The sequence below is a fragment of the Chelonoidis abingdonii genome, chromosome 10, assembly GCF_003597395.2.
Source record: "Chelonoidis abingdonii isolate Lonesome George chromosome 10, CheloAbing_2.0, whole genome shotgun sequence".
NCBI lineage: Eukaryota > Metazoa > Chordata > Testudines > Testudinidae > Chelonoidis > Chelonoidis abingdonii.
The window spans coordinates 2977894-2991643 of record NC_133778.1 but is presented as its reverse complement, the minus strand read 5'-3'; the positions used below and the strand labels follow the sequence as shown (position 1 = coordinate 2991643).

At 47.9% G+C, this 13750-nt stretch overlaps 1 non-coding gene across 1 annotated transcript; it reads left to right on the top strand.

Annotated features, from left to right (window-relative positions):
* Positions 1-10394: 10394 nt before the first annotated feature.
* TRNAV-AAC (transfer RNA valine (anticodon AAC)) lies at positions 10395-10467 on the top strand. The gene has a single exon. It is a non-coding gene; the product is annotated as a tRNA-Val (tRNA).
* The last annotated feature ends 3283 nt before the right edge of the window (positions 10468-13750 follow it).

The window sequence follows — 13750 nt, the reverse complement described above, 5'->3', positions numbered from 1 at the left end:
TATGTGCTGGAGTCACCACTGCCAGCTTCTAGATCAACTGCAACAAAACAGGCCCATTTCTCAGAGTGGAAGGTCTTCTCCAGATCTTCAAAGGCACCAGGCGGAGTTAAGTGCCAGCCTAACTACCTTTGAGGATCCAAGCCTCAGTTTCCCGAATGAGCTTATCATACAACACTGACAAAGTGTCAGTAACATTCATGGTGAGTAAAAGACCAGTGGTGATTGCACCTAGACTTAGTCAACTCCTCTTCACTCCAACCACCGTTCATCACACCAAACCCTTGCTCCTCTGCATAGCTGGAGCTATGAAACAGAAGCTGAAATCCCCACGGTCAACCTGGGTTAGCCCTAAAAGACATTTGGAGCTGAAAGGTCACCACAGCTTTTGGAAACCATAGACAGTAACTCATTTGTGTATATATACTTGTGTGCTTTAACCTTGTAATAACACTCTCATTTCTTTTTCCAAGTTAATAAATCTTTAGTGAGGTTATTCCAGGATTGGCTATAAGAGTTGTCTTTGCTGTGAGATCTGAGGTACAAATTGACCTGGGGTAAGTGACTTGTCTCTTGAGACAGGGAGCAACCTGAATATTTTGTGAGCTTTGGTGTATGACAACCAATTATCACTAAGTCCACCTTGCCTGTGTGACAAGGCAGGCTGGGGACTGTCTGTGATTGCTGTAGTGCTTTAGGAATTCACATTTGTTACCGGGCTGGTGAAATCTAATTGTAGAACGCACAACCAGTTTGGGGTCTCTGCCCTGCTTCTTGATAGTCTGCCCTGAGGTTTGCACGGTCATGACCCAGTCCAGCGGTGCGACAGTGTGAAAAACCAGGACCTGTGGTTATTTTAGCCTAATCATGTGCAAGGCCCTCAGTGGGAAGGAAAGCCAGATGCTTCCCTTCCTTGTTACACAAAATAGCAGTCCTGAAGCACTGAGCAAAGGCAGCTTAGTCTGATCCACCCCCCCAAGCAGGCTTCCAAAGATAGAAGGGATGAATGTGAACTGGGAGACCTTGTACTTGCCTATTGAACCATCTGCCCTTCACTGTTGCTGGGGTTGGGGCAGCTCCACGTTCCCCTCTGCTCAGGGCTCAGGCGTCAGTAACGCAGTCATACCCACGCTGTGCCCTAGTGTAAAACATAGTCACAGGAAATGTACTGCATGGGAAATACATGAGCAGCACCCTGGCAAACCAAAGCCATGAGGGGAGCTTCTGTGGCGTCTAACAGAAATGTGCAGCGGATTGGGCACAACGGCTTCCGTGACTTTTGCATTTTAGCAGGTGCCAGGCTGTTTCTGCCACCACCCGTCGTAGCTCACTGCCCACTTGGTGCCAGACTAGGAGAGCAAAGTTATTTTCCTGATCCTGTGTAACAGAGGCTCCCTCACTGACAGAGGAGTAAAAAACCAGTAACTGCTTCTTGCTTCGAAGTAAGCAACCCTGGGCTTCAGAGCTTTGCTGGTGAAGATAATGCTCTGTACCAGGGTTCAATGAAATGTTGCTTTCCTGGAGTCGGTTCAAGACTCAGAACATGCCACTAAACTGTAGTGGTTGCACCTTTAAATGCAGCTGCCACCACCTTTGGTACATATTAGCCAGCGTGTTAACAAAACTAAAAGGATGGGAAGGTTGCCAATTCTTTCAAACAATCAAAAGAGGCCCCTGGTTGTAAAGTGGCAGAGGCTGCAAAGGAGAGAACTTACAGAGGTTATTTAAACATTAACTAGTGCAACAGGCCCTTGGCATTAAGGATTTCCATTGACATTTTGGTCATTCACTTCCCCCAAGCCTTGAAGCTGTGGCTGGTAGCCTGTGCATGGAGTATGGAATTTCTTTGTGTGTGGTATAACATACAACATAGTATGTATTACATCTCCCCCCCCCCCCCCCACACACACAAATCATTAAAGGAATGTTAAGGTTGCAAAGTCAAACACTGAGAAGCTAGAAAATGCCAGAACCAAAGTCATAGTCAAACATGGATACTCTACTCAGGACCATGGTGCCAGCCAGAGTGCCCACAGTCGATGGCATCCCACCAGGCACATGGAGTGAAGTTCCCAGAGCTGACTCAGTCCGACAAACCCATGAATCTCTGGGAGGCCCCACAGATGAATCTAGGTGAGGTCAGGGCGTGCAGCCCTTCACGTGTTGATGGAGCATTTGAGAGCATGGACTGCAGGGGTGTTTTTGTCCATCCTGGCAACATAGCCAAAGAGCATGCAATGCCACTTTTCAATGTAACAAGCAATGGAAGGGAGGCCAGATCTTCGTGAGATTGTGACATTTTGCACAAAGACAAATCACTTTATGCCCAGGATTGGGTGCTGACAGTGCATACAGAATGCGTCCTGCTGCTCCAAATCTGGCTGTAAGAGGAGCCAGGTGTGACGGTACCTCCCATAAGGCTCTATGGAAATATGCTTAGAATGTGTTTTATGCTACATATGCCATGTAACATATCTCCATAAAGGTTATGATCTACGGAATGTATTAATCCTATTTGCATGCATGTTTCATTTCTGTATTCGATGTTATGAATGTTGGCTGTGTACTGGCTTGATTTCTAAATAATCTTAGAGGAGCATTTGGTCAGTTCCTGGAGAAAGGAATGTTGAAGTTAAGTACCTAATCAAGAAGCACTTAATGGACAATGGATCTTGGAATGCTCCAATCCACATAAGAAGTCTACTTGAGGACGTTCAAGGTAGCAGGTGAGCCAGGGCTGCTACCTGTAAAAACTGAGAGTCATGCATGGACATGTGACTGGCCCATGTGACTCCAAAACACCATCTTGGAGCTGGACTTCACGTAGGAGAGAGGAGGGGGTCTCCACCCACAAGAGAAAATCTATTTAAACCTCTGGGAGACCCCTCTTCTTCAGCTGGCTAAAGAAAGAGCCTCTCCACCCCCTCCCACCCCCAGAATACCTGAAAGAAATTGGAACAAAGGACAGTGACTGCAAGGGTGTGAATGATTGCTGGACCCAGGTTAAAGGGAGATTAGCCTGTAAAAGGGAGAATTCCGGAACTGGTGAGGATCTTATCTGTATTCACTTTGGTTAGACTTAGATATGCGCATTTTATTTTATTTTGCTTGGTGACTTACTTTGTTCTGTCTGTTACTACTTGGAACCACTCAAATCCTACTTTCTGTATTTAATAAAATCACTTTTTACTTATTAGTTTACTCAGAGTATATATTAGTACCTGGGGGAGCAAAAAACTGCATATCTCTCTATCAGTGTTATAGAGGGTGAACAATTTATGAGTTTACCCTGCATAAGCTTTATACAGGGTAAAACGGATTCATTTGGATTTAGTCCCCATTGGGAGTTGGGCATCTGAGTGTTAAAGACAGGAACACTTCTGTTAGCTGCTTTCAGGTAAACCTGTAGCTTTGGGGCGTGTGTTTCAGACCCTGGGTCTGTGTTGGAGCAGACGGGAGTGTCTGGCTCAGCAAGACAGGATGCTGGAGTCCCAGGCTGGCAGGGAAAGCAGGGGCAGAAGTAGTCTTGGCACATCAGGTGGCAGCTCCCAAGAGGGTTTCTGTGATCCAACGCATCACACTAGGTTTCTGATCCACGTAGCAATACAGGTTGCAAACAGGTCTAATGGATCCTGAACTTGGTCTCAGTGCAAAGATGCTTTTGCATCCATAAGTGAGATGTAGACTTCATGCAGGAGGCTGCAAGACCTGTTCGCCGAAGAACATCCGATTTGCTTTGGCGCTTTGGACTCTGCTTGCCACATTGGTGGATGAACTTGTCAGTGCTTATGGAACTCAACCCCGCCTGCACTGAAGTTTCTGATGCCCCGCTCCAAGGTTCTGAACCGTGGTCTTCTGCCATGAGACTTCAACCCCATAGTGCAAGTGGTGTCTTGGAGATCTTGGAGGGAGGGGCTGAAATTCTCTGACCAGGGAAGAACAGGAAACAGCTGATACTACTTTTTGTTTCTGATTAGATTATTCTGCTGGCTTCAAATCAACTGCCCATTGGTTCAGTTCAAACACCAGGCAGGGCTCCCTGCATGCCCTGGCTGCTTAGGAACAACTCCTTGTTTCTTCGTAGGGAGAGGGTGCGCACAAACTCTTCTGACACATCAGCCCTACTGCTGTTATGGACTGGAGATGCAGGCTGCAGCTATGCTCCAGCCACTCCCCTCTCGCTGTTCACCGTTAACACTCAGCTGCGCCCCTGGCAGTGGTTCTTAGCCTGCACTGCGTGACACATCACGGTTTAATGGTGGGATTCTCTCTGGATCCTTTTCACCTCCAACAATAACAGGCACCGTGGAAGCAGATGATGACACAGCAGACTCAGCTGTTCCTGTAGTAGCTACCTGCTGTGAGGAGCACAGCCAGCATTCAGCTCACTGCTGGATACTATGCCAGCAGCATGGGAGGGTCACGTTTATGAGGGGACGCACTTTGGTTTCACCTGCCTTAGGTTTTGAGAAAGGCAGAGCAGTTGTTTCCTCTTTGGGAGATGGGGAGGGGGCTTGGTTCTGAAGACCAGGAGACAGAGTCACCTCCGAGCCGAACTTCCCCATGGGTTCAGCAGGGTTCCTGATCCTGGCTTTTGTCTTGGCACACAGTAGAGATGATGACCAGCTTATCTGTCTTGTGGACACACCATTGTTCCTAGTGCTCCTGTAAACTGAGTTTACAAGAGATCACAGGTGGGACAGCACTAGGAAACAATGCTGGTCAGCATGATAGGCTGTGTCTCAGCACACCGGCGGCCGAGTTGTTGTGAACAGGGCCGGCTCCAGGCCACAGCGCGCCAAGTTTGTGCTTGGGGTGGCATGCCGCAGGGGGCGCTCTGCCGATTGCTGGGAGGGCGGCAGGCGGTTCTGGTGGAGCTGCCGCAGGCGTGGCTGCAGACGGTCCACTGGTCCAGCGGCTCCGGGGGACCTCCCACAGACACGCCTGCAGCAGCTCCATCAGAGCCGCGAGACCATCGGACTGTCCGCAGAAACGCCTGTGGCAGATCCACCAGAGCTGCGGGACCGGCGAGTGGCAGACTGCCCCCCGCGGCGTGCCGCAGTGCTTGGGGCAGTGAAATTGCTAGAGCCGGCCCTGGTTGTGAAGATTTGTGTAGACATTGTGGCAGCAATAGAATTTTAACCAGAGATTTGGAAGGACAATGAGGTATCTTTGTGGGGGCTCCTCCCACGTGGTCGGGCATCCAGCCCTGATTTCCATAGTGGTGTTTCCCTTTGACCCCAGTGGTGAGCCAATATTTGGGGCCTTTTCGGGTTGTTTCCATTACAAGGAGAAATTGATGATGGAGTTGGATGTTTCTGTGGTGTGAGCCTGTTTTATTGACAGACTGTTCCTCCTGAGTTCAGGGAAACAGGACTATGTGTACAAACAGCAAGCAGGTTCCTTGTTCAAAAATCCAAGTTTACTTTCTCAGCAGGTCCTCTGCCCAAAAGCATTCCTTCCTCCCAGGAAGGAATTCACACTGCTTCTCCTATGTCTGCTCGCTTTCTCCCTCATTTCTGGTTTTCACTTGCCTTTCGACGCAGACACACAGAGTTACACACGCACAGCTGTAACCAATTCATGCCTTGCTCCTGTGCTTGCATCCAGTCCCCAGGGAAACCCCTCAGCCCTCATGGCCTAGCCTCTCTCCAGGCGTAGCAATATGGTTTAATGCCTTGGGTATTGGGTTCTACTGTCTTCAGCTTTCTTACTCCATAACGGAGCTTAATTGCTTCTTCCATTTAGTCTGAATGAAGGGTGGCTAGCACACCCAACAGGTTTAATGAGGTCTGAGACTGCCTAAAGATCAAAGACATGCTTCAATGGCGGTCCATAACACCTTCCACAGTAGCACTGTACTAGTCACAGTAACATGGGTCTCCTATGAAATCCAGCCATACAGGTTTATCTGAGCAGTGGAGTTCTCATTGACTCACTGATAACATTCTGCTTATTAAAAAGACTGTGATTTTCTCCTGCAAACGTGGATGGTTGAGCTTCTCCATCAGATTTATAATTAACCATGTGTCAGGATGGTGTCTCTCAGAAACGGAAACTAGCAGATTTAGTTTTGAGATGGTCAAACCAGTTTGGATAAGATAAGAGCCACTCACGCATCTTTGCCCAGAGCTGGACTTGAAACTGAACCAAACCATGTTTCAAGCTGCAGGGATTATGTTGGGATCATCACCAAGACCGTTTCCACTCAGAGTATCTAAAACACCTTGTCCAGTTCTGGGAGGACATTTCATTCAGTTCTCTGGGATCCAAAAAACACAGTTTGTCTCCAGACTGTCACTCGGGTTCCTTTATTTGGCACACAACAGAGTACATTGCAGCTCTAAAGTCTCACAGAAACCTTCTCCCTTTATGCGTATGTACATATCCCATTGCATTTGCTATACATTACTTCACACATTTTTTGATTGGCTTGGTTACTTTGCAGGAACCAATCCCTGTGCAGCCTGCTTTGTCCATGCATTGTCCAAGCTCGACCTACTGCTTACCTCATCTCTAGTCCTAACTTATCTTGCCCAGAATGGTTCCCTGGGTGTTCTCCCTCTTACCTCAGCTGGCTCAGACATTCTGTCCTCTTAGCCTACAGACCTATTTACTTATCTTATTTAGACAGTCTCTTTTCAACTTAGTGATCTGTTTACCTCCCTTATTCTATCTTCCAAGAAATGAGGTGTTAATTATTCGTGTGTCAGGTCAGTGACAGCTGGGACAGTAACAGCTGAAGAGTTCACACTCTGCAGGTCCAGCCTGATTGGAAGGAAGTATCGTGGGAAGGGAAGGAGTGTTCATGGGAGAGTCCCAGCTCCGTGCTGACCCAAGAGGCAGCCAGGCTCTGGGGCATTTATCAAACTCAAGCTGAGGTTCGTTCGTTGCTTACCCACATTTGGAGTCCTTGGCTCCCTTTCGTGGGAGGGAGAAGGCAGCAAATATGAGCACTGAGCAGGGGAGTGGCACCTGTGCAACTTGCTCCCCCTATCCATAGGAGTTCATGGAAACCCCATTTCACAGCATTGGGACTCCACCACCTGAGGGGAGGGCACCTGGGTTTGGTCGTACGAACTGGGGTCAGGATGGTATCAGTCTACACTGCACACGCCACTACCTAACCTGGAAAATGCTGCCTGGCAAGCCAGGAACAGGGAATGCTGCTGGATTTGGGAGTAGCTGGAGCCTGCCTTGGGGCAGGATGGTATGGCAGGGCAGGTTTGGCAGTACTGTGAACTGACTGGAGGAGTAGGGCAGGTTGGTTAGGGCTTGCATGGTAGAATGGCTCCAAGGAACCATGTCACCAAGAGTATGGGAACCCATGGAGCAGCACAGATCAGGCCCTGGGTGCGGACACTGTTGCGTACACACAACTGGACCTTTCTTCTCCCTCAGATGCCCAAGAGCTGTGGGTTTGGAGGCCACATCCCTGCCCCTTTTCCTGACTCAGACCCCATCCCCTCCCCCTGAGGGAAGCATTACCAGACAGTTCCTCTAGGGGAACTTGGTGGGGGTTCCTGGGCCCTGGCTTGAGGGAGAATGTGGGCACGTACTCCATGCTGGGCACTACAGGGTTCTCCAGGCATAGACATGTGCTATTGACACACAACAGGGTGGATTAAGAACAGTCTCAGCCTTGACTAAGAATCCCTGGGTGTTTGCGGGTCTAGGCCAGGTTTGGCTTTATTTAAACACAGTTCTTGGCACTTTCAGGGAGAGTTTACTCATGATGGCTGACCAGAGTAAAGTACACGCCCCTTTGTAAGAGTGGGCTGTAGCGGGAGCGACCTATGGAGACTTTTTATTTTAAAAGAGTTACTGATTAACTTCTCTGCTGCAGTCCTCCCGCACAGAACACAGCTGAAGAGCCATGTCCCAGAAACAGAAGGCAGAACTGCCTGGGGTCATTCACTGTGATAAGCAATTGCTATTCTCTCATTATTAATTATTTGTATTATGGTAGAGCCTAGAAACACTGGTCATGGCCCAGTTCCCTCGTGTGCTAGGTGCTGTACAAATACAGAACAAAAAGACAGTGCTTGCCCCATGGAGCTCACTGTCTAAATATAAGACAAGAACCAACAGAGGGATATAGACAGACTGGGGAGCACAAGGAAACGATGGGGCAATGCAGGTTAACATGAGAGGCAGTGGTCTCAGTGCCTCAGTGGTATATTACTGTCACATTTTACAGCAGTTAAAGTAGTGCCTGCATAAGTCTCTCAGTACCTCGGGTCAATTGTTCCAAGTTTGCAGTGCAAAATAAACAAAACAGAAGTACATGCATCTGTAACAATCTCCGAGAGACGCGCTGGAGAGCAGTTTTCTCCTCGCAGCCGCCTTCCGAGGAGACTTCCCTCTCTACCTGTTCTCTTTGAAGGTTGGCTGTCTCTTGCAGAACTGCTGTGGGGCCTAGCTCATCTTGCATCACTAGGGCCATAGGGATGCTGCACAACTGCCATCTGGAATGTGGCCTGATGCCAAGGAGCGATTACTCTGGGTATCCACAGCAGAGACAAATATAATGTTTTAGCAGATATTCCCAGAGTTAGGAACATAAGACTAGCCATACTGGATCAGACCGATGCTCCATCCAGCCCAGAATCCTATCTTCTGATGGTGGCCAATGCCACATGCTTCATAGGGAATGAACAGAGCAGGGAAATTATCATGTGATCCATCCCTGTTGTCTGATCCCAGCATCTGGCAGTCAGAAACTAAGGACACCCAGAGCGTGAGGTTGCATCCTTGGCCATCTTGGCTAATAGCCATTGATGGACCTGTCCTCCATCAACTTATCTAATTCTGTTTTGAATGCAGTTATCATTTTGGCTTTCACAACATTCCCCTGGCAATGAGTTCCACAGATTGACTGTGTGTTGTGTGAAGAAGTACTTCCTTATGTTTGTCCCCAAAAAAGAATGGCTCAGTTGTGGGAATCTCTTTTTGTGGTGTTCTCTAGTGATGACACACAGCCTTAAAAGAGCAGGTATGCATGTACACTGAAATGCCTTGACTTTGCTATAATGGGGCAGTGTGTTAGGTGCCGCGTGCAATGCAGCTTTGATCCATGATCGAGGACTTTGGGTGCTATGGAAATAAATAAGGCTCATTGTAATGATGATGTCATCCACAGTGAAAAACATCCAGGATCCACCTTATCCGTCTGTCAATAAAAAACAGAATAAACTGGGGCCAAATTCAAGTCATCAGGAGATTTTGCAGTTTAAGGCCCATCATTTAGAGACAGATTTTTCCTACAGGTGTGAGTTTACAGCCAATGCATCACTGGACACCTTGCCATGTGAAAATAAAGCCCTCTCTGCCCCACACATTGCACGTCGAGGGTTTGGCTTCGTGGGCACGGTATTAGTTAGGATGATCCATTTAAGTGCGTGACTTTCTTGGGAACAAATCCCATTTGAAATAATGCAGAGAGATTTAGCTTAGCAAGAATAGCTGGACGAATGAGGGCATTCTGTTTGCTGTAGAGACACCCGTGCTGAAAGTACAAGGCAGGCAAGGCCACAGAAGAAACTCTGGGTCTTTCTCGTGGAAAGCTGGAAGGGGGCCTCATGGCACAAGGAGAACAACTCAGCTGCCACAATTTTGTGCATGAAAACAAAGCCTATATCAAATTGTAAATTGGATTTGCAAAAACACGGGCTAGAGCACGGGATTGGGATGCATGGGTTCTATTCCCAGCTCTGCCACTGGCCTGCTGGGTGACCTTGGTCAAGTCACTCCCCTTCCCTGTGCCTCAGTTTCCCCATCTTTAAAATGGGGGACAATGATACCAACTTCCTTGGTAAAATGCTTTGTGATCTACAGATGAAAAATGCTGCATCAGAGCTGGGGATTAATATTATTTGTATTGCTCGTGTCCTACCTCAGATCGATGTCAATGGTATCATAGCCACTGATGGGTGCCTTTGAAACGCCCTCTCAGTATCCGTCAGACTTTGAAAATAATGGAAACAAACTGTTGCAGGAAATGGAAAGGCTGCGCCCTCACCTCTGCACTACACCAATCTCCTTTCTTACTGCATTTCTGTGCCTCAGAACTTCTGCCCATCAAACATTGCAGGGGGCAGGGGAAGGAGAGGAGGAGGAACATGATTTAAAAGAGGACATGTATTTTTTAGTTCTGAGCTTTTCAGGGCAGGTGCCATCCCATATTTTGTCTTTGGAAAGCACCTAACATATTGTGGGAACTGTGCAGATTAACACACATTTGCTATCAGCACCAGGCTAAGATAAATGATAATTTAGGAGAATGTAGCTTTTAAGGAATAAGGCCTAGATCCAAGAAAGATTTAGGCACCTAAATATCTTTTGAGAATCTGGGGCTGACCGGCAAGATAAGAGTAGATATCAACCCAAAGTAGCTGGTTTCTGTAGTGTAGTGGTTATCGCATTTGCCTAACAAGCAAAAGGTCCCTGATTCAAAACCAGGTAGAAACATTACTGCTTTCTCGCCTTTGAGGGACGGATAGGTCAGTGGTTTGAACATTGGCTTGCTAAACCCAGGGTTGTGAGCCCAATCCTTGAGGGGGCCATTTAGGGATATGGGACAAAAATCTGTCTGGGGACTGGTCCTGCTTCAAGCAGGGGGTTGGACTAGATGACCTCCTGAGGTCCCTTCCAACCCTGATATTCTCTGATTCAAACCTAGATCTGGGACCCTCAAACATAGGGGATGCTTGGATCTAGACACTGACCCAGTTTTTGCGGCTGACCCATATTGCTATATAATGCACCCCACCAAAACCTCAGGTCAGAACATTCCCAAAGTTCAGATCCTTGTCAAACTGTACCTCCAAACTCTAGGTGTGTTTGGAACACTGATGCATCAGCTAAGTTACAGGTTATATACATCTATAAATGGAGTCTTCAATATATTCTAGTCAGAAACCACTCTGATGTTGTAGTGGAACATGTAATGTCAAAGACAGGAAACATACTTGACTGACCATCAAAGACTCCATCAACAAACATACTCCGACAGAGCTGGAACTTCTTAGCGCTGGTGAGCGCACTGGTCGCACACTTAGCAACAGTGCAACTCTTGTGCTTTTTTGACCCTGCACTGGTTTGATTTTTTTTCCCCCCTACACTTAATAGTGCAGCAAAGAAAATAGCAAGCATTTTGTGCTTGTATTTCTGTGGCATTCAGAGGGCCCAAGTGAGATGAGGGCCCCATGGTGCTAGGAGCTGTACAAATGGACCCTTACCTGACAAGTTCCCAATCTAAATAGAGAAGACAGAAAAGAAGAGGGAATGAACGTGTCTTACTCAACAGACAGGATCTGGCCTCTGCTCTCCACACTGGCTTTCCATAGAATAGCAAGCCATGGTCAAGGTCTCAGTCCTTATCTTTCTAGTGCTCAATGGCCTGGGCCCAAAGTAGCTTAAATATCACCTGAAGTTCAGCAACTCCACTCCTAAGGCACAATGAAAATCTGTGCAGGAACCTCAGCAGGAAGGAATCTGGCCCTCAACTCTTTACAGATCCACCACTGGCGTATATGGGCAGAGCTGCCCAGAAGACAACGTCCATGTACACCAGCTGAAGTCCTGCCCCTTGAGCTCTGCTCACAAGTTGTTACACAGATTGAATCTCTTTCCCCATGTTAAGTATCCTCACACCTTCTTGTCAACTGTCTGCAATGGGCCATCCTGATTATCACTACAAAAGTTTTTTTCTCCCACTGATTATAACTCATATGGTTACCTCCACCTTTTCATGTTCTGTATGTAGCGACATCTCCTTACTAAATGGTCCATTCTATGCATCTGAAGAAGTGGGCTGTAGCTAGGGTGACCAGAAGGGATGAAGAAACTAGCAGGACACACGGGGTAGGGGGGAGGAGAAGAGTCCCACCGGCAGAGCAAAAAAAAAAAAGCGGAGGCCTGCCAGCAAAGAAAACCCAAAAAACCCAGGAGTGTGAACTAGCAGGACAAATTGCATCCTGAACAAACGTAGGTTGGGATGTGAGACAAACGCCTAACTATCAGGACAGTCCCGATTTTATTGGGACAGCGGGTCACCCTAGCTGTAGCCCACGAAAGCTTATGCTCAAATTCATTTATTAGTCTCTAAGGTGCCACAAGTCCTCCTGTTTAGTTTGTTTGTGGCATTTTCAGGCTGTGCATTTACTTTTAAGTTTGCTTACATTTTAGTCAGTGCATATTTAGGTCCCAGAGGGTGGGGCTGGGGATGGCCTGGCATCCCCTTTGTTCTAAAGGGCTAGCTGTGGCAAACAGGACCAGGTATAGTAATGAGCCTGGACAACCACTTAATCACAGCTCAGTATCTCCTCTCAGTTCAATCAGTGGCCTACAGCCAACTCCACCCATATCCCAGTAACACTCATAACACAGTTGCAGCCCTGCCCTTGGGAATCAAAACAAAGCTGGCCCCATCTAGGTTAGGAAATCCACCTAGGTTGCATGCTGCAGTAAAACGTGGTTCTTGAGGCACAGTTGTGTGAACGTGATGTCTTTGTTAAGTTGTGAGCTGCAGCTAGAGGAAGCATGGTTTAGTAGACAGAGCACTGGCCTGGGTGTCAGGAGACTCGAGATGTGGTCACTGGCTATGTGACCTTAGGTGCGCGGGTTTACTGCTGTGCATCTCTGGTGCCCCTTCCCTGTTGGTCCATTTAGCATGTGAAGCCCAAATCCTCCTCGGTATTGAAATCAATGGGAATTAAGCACCTAAATGCTTTTGCGATCTGGACCTAAACTGTTTTGGAGAAAGGCTGGCTATGTAGTGCCAATGATGGGGCCCTGATCACAGCTGAAGTCTGCAGATGCTGCTATGGTACTAATCATAATGCATGAGTGTCATGGTTTAGTGGAAATAATGTACCTGAGGCACTGATCTGGAACCTGCTTAGACTAGCCTCAGGGCTGCAGTGAAGTGCCCCAAGGGCTGTTGTGGCAGCTGGAAAGTGCCAGAATGCACTTAACACCCTGGCTGTGCTGCCAACCCCTGCCCCCATCACCTCACACCAGGAAGTCCCCACACTGACTTTAGAAGTGCTTGGCCCAGCATAGAGCTACGGCTTTCGCAGGGCAGAAGATCTGCCTCCACAACTCTATATGGAGCTAACAGCATCTCTAGTGTACTTTACATTCACGTTAGCCATCATACAGGACTCTAGCCTTGCTCCTGCAAAGACTTATGTCTGTGCTTATCCTTATGCACTGTGCATACAACTCCTTTTAAGTCAATGGGGCTACGCATGCTACGTAAAGCTAAGCAGGTATGTAAATTTTGACACACGTGGGACTGATGTTTGGAAAGCCTCCCACAGCAACATCACAGTGCACCTTCAGGAATATCTCCCGACTTCACAGCATGATACACACATCTCCCTTACCAACAGCTCCCACCTTGAGCGCTCTGCGTAAACAGCAACCAAAGTCCTGATGTTTCTAAATTCACCATTGTTAGCAGGACCAGTGTTCAGAGGAGCCATGCAACCGCAGATCTCCCTGCCCTCAGCTGCTGTTGTAGGTCTGGTGTTAGTCAGAACTATTATTTTTTCCTTAGTTATTTATATTAGTCATGACTAGAGAACCCCCTGCACTAGGTGCCGTACTAACGCATAGTGAGGGACAGGCCCTCGTCTGAAGAATTTACAATCTCACTAGACTAGACAAGACAGACAATCAGGGCTGCCCAGAGGGGGGGGCAAGTGGGGCAATTTGCCCCGGGCCCCGGGCCCCGCAGGGGCCCCCG